Genomic DNA, 6,000 nt, shown 5'->3' with positions numbered 1-6,000 from the left:
TAAATCACTCAGTCCACTAACTTAGGTGACAGACAATAGTGGATGGCATATTTCTGGAGCAAAGAGTGGTGAGAGACACAGAGAGAAAGGGCTTCACATTTTTATTCTGTCCTCAGCATCTGATGCTGCTGGTTAATAAAACTGCTCAAAGAATATAACATAAGAGGCTCTTGATGGTACCTGGGGCAAGGAGACAAGATATCTCTGTCTTAGTTTCATTATTCTGTTATTAACTTCATCCTACCTTAGCTTCAACAAGCTCCCCCTCTATCTGAGAAGCAACATCCAAATATATTCCTGAGCTCTAGTTAGGCTTTCTGGGTGCACATCTGAGGTTTTGTACTAAGAGACCTGGGGCTGTCAGCATAATCTCCCCAAGCCTTTATATCTCTATCAGTAAACAGGAATGACAGTAAAATTGTCATGTATATTAAGAGAGGTGATTTAGTCATTCATTTAGCAAATATTTATTGAGTGCCTGCTGCATGCCAGGTACTGTTGCAGGTGTTAGGAACATGGTGATGATCAAGACAGAGGAGTCCCTGTACTTATGGAACTTACATTTTCATGAAAGAAAACAGATGGCAATTCGCTTATGAGAGTGACCAGCACCCAATAAATAGTACCTTCAACACATAGTAATTGAGCACTCTTTGGGGTAGTATGGGTAAAAAATAGTGACCTCAAGCAAATATTCTCTTGAACATTTACTTTCCTATTTGTGCCTTTTTGAATTTTCCAACATATTTACAATGAGCAGGGATTGATAAGGTAATAAATTAAGAACAATAAAAGAGCAATGACATAATTTAACAAATATCTAAAAGAGTTTTCATGGTGTCTAAAAGAGAATTATGATTCAGGTAATGATTCAACAAACAGTAATTGCCCACACGGTTTTCAGCTTGGATGTGTATTTTCCAACTTCAGCACAGTGGTCCATTCATGCTTGGTAACTTCAGGATCTCTCATCATCTGGTATAGTCTCCATCCCAAGCCTCTTTCTTCATGGATGTACAGGATCATTATTTTTGTGTTTTTAAGCCCTCGGTTTATTAAAAATCATTTTACATGTTTTCCATTCTTATATAATTGGAAACTCTCAAGCAATTGATATTTGCCCATTGTTAGTGAGCTTCAAATATTGCTTGGTTTTCCAGGTGAACTGTCTTCTCTTTTTAGCATGAACGTGTTATAGCATTTCTATTTTCCCTAATACTATATGGGAAATGTTATAATTAATATTTTTCTTTTATTCTCCATCATAATCACAGCATCACCAAATCTCAATGCCTGCCTTTTAATGACATGTTTTGTCTCTACATTAGTAGCAGTCCATGGGGTCGCAGAGTTGGACCCGACTGAGCAATTGAACTGAAGATTAGTACAGCCTCTAAAGTCTCAGCAAGTCTTCTTCCTTTCCTAAATCCTTATCAAAAAAGCATGGTATTGTTGTATTACTCTCATTCTTCCTGAATTACTTAGCTAATTTTCTTCTATTCATTTTACTGGGTTACTTTTGTTCTTGCCTGTGTATTCATTTTGTGTGTGTGTGTGTGTGTGTGTATTCATTTTTAAATTCCCAAATTACTCACTCTGCCCTACATATCCTGTACAAAATAAAAGAATCTGTTAATTCACCCCACATCTTACGGTAGAAGACAGTGCATTGTAAAGTATTGGTAAAGTCTATACCAATACTATAAAATCTATACATGGTTAAGTCTAAGTATTGCCATGTATTACACAATGATATTACTTATAAGAAAGCCTAGGTAAACAGATGTCCCCACATTTAGTTTTAAGAAATTGCACTTCCCTTTAGTGCTCAAACAATATTCCCAAGACCACTTGCTACTTGACAAAAAATTTAATTTGACTCCTTCTGAACATTTCTGGCCCGCTGCCCTGTCCCATAGATCTACCTGGCCTGTCGCTCAGACCCCCGCCAGTCTTTTGGTACCTGGCGCATGACTCTCCACCCCATTGTGCCATCTCTGCCTGGCTCTCAAAGGCTGCTGCTGATCTCTTTGCCTCTCCACTCTTCCCATAGGAGGGCACGGCCCATCCCTTAATTCTGAAAAGCTCGGTTAAGCCCTAACTTAACAAAACTATGCTGAGGATGTGAAGAAAAGTAAAGAATTCTAACACAGCTAAGCAAGTCTTAAACTGTGTAGTTTAGCAACTGTTTCCAGAGTTGACAGGCCCCTCCTCAGGTAGACACCTGTTTCTCTGAATTTCAGCACCTCTGCTAGCGCGTTACTGAAGCCAGCTTCCCTTCTCAATATCGGAAGGCCCTTCTGCCAATAATTTTCCACTCCTCAGAATTAATACCCTGGAGAGAACAAACAGAATATTTCTTAAAGTAAAACTTTACTCTAAAATTACAACATTTTGTATGAGAAGATAACATCTACTTTTTAATGCTGGGCAACTCAGCTCCTCCTTTTACCAATTCATTCCAAAGTAGAAGCGCGGCCTTAAACTTGTATAACTTACAGCCTGGAATGACTCCTCCAAAAACAAAAGGATGGAGAAAAAAAAAAAAAAAAAAAACTTCTTCTCTGAAAAACAGAAGCAGACCTCTATCCAGAGAAACAAAATGGGTTGGCAGCCTCAAAATAGCAGTCTCTGCTCCTTTCTCTTCCCAGCTCCCCATGTGTGGTCATAAAGCTTCAACAATATTGATGTTTAGTCTCAGAGAAAGTCATGTACATGTATAACTTGACATCTACTCTTTTCTTTGCTCCTTATTTCAAGACAAGCATTGAATACTGAGCTTGATTGTGACTTCAAGCTGAGGAGTATGACTTTTAATTTTGGAAATTCAAGCCAGAGAACACAGCCTCAGGACCAAGTAGTGTGCAGTGTGGGTATGTTTATTCATAACTGAAGCAGAAAAATGGCTGGCAGTTGCAGCAATCACAATTAGTGTCTAGTGGCTATAAGGAAGAAGTAAAGATACAACCTCACAAAAGCTCACAATAAGATGCTGTGGAAGAAAGCAAGAGATCCAGTGTGGCTGCTTGCAGACTGTATGTGGCATGCCCATCCAGTCATTGATAGGTACTGGTGCCTGTGTGCATGCTAAGTCGCTCCAGTCATGTCTGACTCTTTGTGACCCTATGGACTGTAGCCCACCAGGCTCTTCTGTCCATGGGATTCTCCAGGCAAGAATATTGGAGTGGTTTGCCATGCCTTCCTCCTGGGGGTCTTCCAGACCCAGAGATCAAACCTGTGTCTTCTTTGACTCCTGCACTGCAGACTGCTCTTTACTGCAGAAACACTGGGAAAGTCCCAAAATTTCCCTGAACTGCATCTAAAAACACATAGGAATCCAGCAGGAAACAGAGGACCCAATCAAACAGGGTAAGTTGAAGAGAATTTAACCAGAGGACTATTGAATATACAGGTGGGCAGCTTAAGGAAATCACAATTAATACTGCAGTACCCCTGGGCCAGAACAGTGAGCTCTTCCTACCTCAGTCCTGAAGGGTCAAGTTGAGAGAGCAGGAGGGACTCAGAGGCAGAGAGGGCTATGTGGAGATGGGACTGCATCTCTCAGGGCACAAAGTAGGAAGAGAAGAGTGGAGAGTGTACCCGGAGGGGCAAGCCTATGTCTTATATCAGAGAACACTTTTGGTCTTCCATTTTTACCCTGTAACCAGTTGCTACAAGGGGAACATGATGATTCATCAGAGAGTGAACAGGAAACCAAACGGATTTAATTAGAAGAAAAAAACCTAAAACTTTAATTGGCTAAAACAAATTAATTAAAATTCATTATGTTGATTTGCTTAAGACTTCTAAATCAATTCCTCCATTCTTAAGCACATAATACCTAGAACAGCTGCTCCTGCCCAGAACATTTTTCTATGCATGTAAAATTAATTTTATTTTGTAAACAATAACTTCTGGAGAATTTTGAGTTGTAGAATGCCAAGCTCTGATTTGCACACTTGAAAAAATACTCCATAGTAGTTTAAAAGATCATTTTGAAAATGATGCATCTAGAGACAGTAATACTATATGAGATATTGTGGACAGCTGGGATAGAGAGATGATGATAATACAGGAAACTTTTGGAGGTAGAATGAATAGAATTTGGTGCTTGATTGAATGTGGACAGAAATTAGGAGTCCAGAGTTAGGACTCTTAGACTCCTAGTTTTTTGTTTTTTTTTTTTCCCATGGACTGTAGCCTACCAGGCTCCTCAGTCCATGGAATTTTCCAGGCAAGAGTACCGGAGTGGGTTGCAATGTCCTTCTCCTCCTAGTTTTAAAAAATAAGAAGTGTACCCAATTAGTGGGTGGGGTCAATAATAGTTCAATTTGGGATATACAGAACTTAATGTACTGCTGAAATCCAACCAGCTGAATATATACCTTTCCCACACAAGAAAGAGATATGGAAGTTATAATGTAGGAATGAGTTAAGATACACGGTTATATCTGGAATCAGGTGAAATGGAGAACAGAGCACATAGTTGTCCAAGAATGGAGGCTTTAGCAACATTTTAAGAATTCAGATCTCTTCCTGCTTTAGTTCTATTGATAATCTTTCCCACCAGACAGTAAATTTCAGTGAGAATAGGGACTTGGCCTAGCTTGTTTTTAACGGTATCTTCAATATCTAGCATAGTGCTTGGCACATGGTAAGTCTCAATATACATTACTGAATGAATGATTTGATCTGGCTAATGGGCACTGGAGAGGGTCATGTGATTTAAGAACTGGACTTATTTATAGATTAATTCCTGAAGGATTCTCCCATCTATACCTCTTTTAGGGCTCCCCATTTTTTGCTTGAAAGTTATTTCTTGTTTGCTTCTATTTCTCAGTTTTTACATTTGTCTTGGTTCTTTCATTTAAGGCTTTGTTTCAGGTCTGTCTTTAAGAAACAATTATTTTTAACCATACCTCTTTATTCAATTTTCTCTGTATAGAAAGCTTTTCTCACTTTTTTCTTTTTTGTATAACCAGAGACCCATTCAAAATTTGGAAAGTAATCAACAAACATGTTCATAAGTACAGATAGATAATATAATGAAAATCTAAAAATCTAAAAATACTTTAAGTACTGTATATTTTAAAGCAGTGGTCTCCAAATCAGGGTTGTTTATCCTGGGAATACCCCAAGACTCTCTGGGGTGGAGGGGTGGGAGATACATGGGCACACAAAAGGAAACAAATTCCAGAACTTCAACTTTTAAAAAAATATTGATTTTGTGCTGCATTGGGTCTTAGTTGCAGCACACAGGGTCTTTTGTTGCAGCACATTGGGCTTCCCAGGTAAAGAATCTGCCTGCCAATGCAGGAGACACAAGAGACGTGAATTTGATCCCTGGCTGAGGAAGATCCCCTGGAGAAGGAAACAGCAACCCACTCCAGGATTCTTGCCTGGAGAATCCCACGGACAGAGGAGCCTGATGGGATATAGTCCATAGGAGTTGCAAAGAGTCAAGACACGACCTAACATGAATGCATGTGTGCATGAGCTTTCTAGTTGTGGCACTCAGGCTTAGATGCAGGCTTGGCATGTAGGATTCTAACTCTCCCACCAGGAATCAAAACCACATCTCCTGCATTGGAAGGCAAATTCTTAACTACTGGACTACCAGAGAAGTTCCCAAAACTTCAACTTTTACCTGGCCTCTTTCCTATAAAATTCATCTGCCTAAGAAGGTGTCTGTGGTGGAGGCCATTGGTTTTACTTTTGCATCTTCTTAAAACCAGTTCTCCTAAACTTTAGAATTCATCAGAATCACCCTGAGTGCTTGTGAAAACCCAGGCTGCTCTTCTCAGTCCTAAAATTTCTATCTCATTAGGGCAGGGTCTGAGGATTTGCATTTCTTACAAATTTCTAGGTGATGTTAATGCTGTTGTTTCAGAGAACAAGCTTTGAAAACCAAAAGCTTTAGAATAAACCAAAACCATTTATTAAAAACAAATAAAAATCCCACCACATCAAACACACTCTTCATCTGTCCTGAATTTTAGG

The sequence above is a fragment of the Cervus elaphus genome, chromosome 9 (assembly GCF_910594005.1).
Source record: "Cervus elaphus chromosome 9, mCerEla1.1, whole genome shotgun sequence".
In the NCBI taxonomy this organism is placed as follows: Eukaryota; Metazoa; Chordata; class Mammalia; order Artiodactyla; family Cervidae; genus Cervus; species Cervus elaphus.
This window is presented reverse-complemented; position numbering follows the sequence as displayed.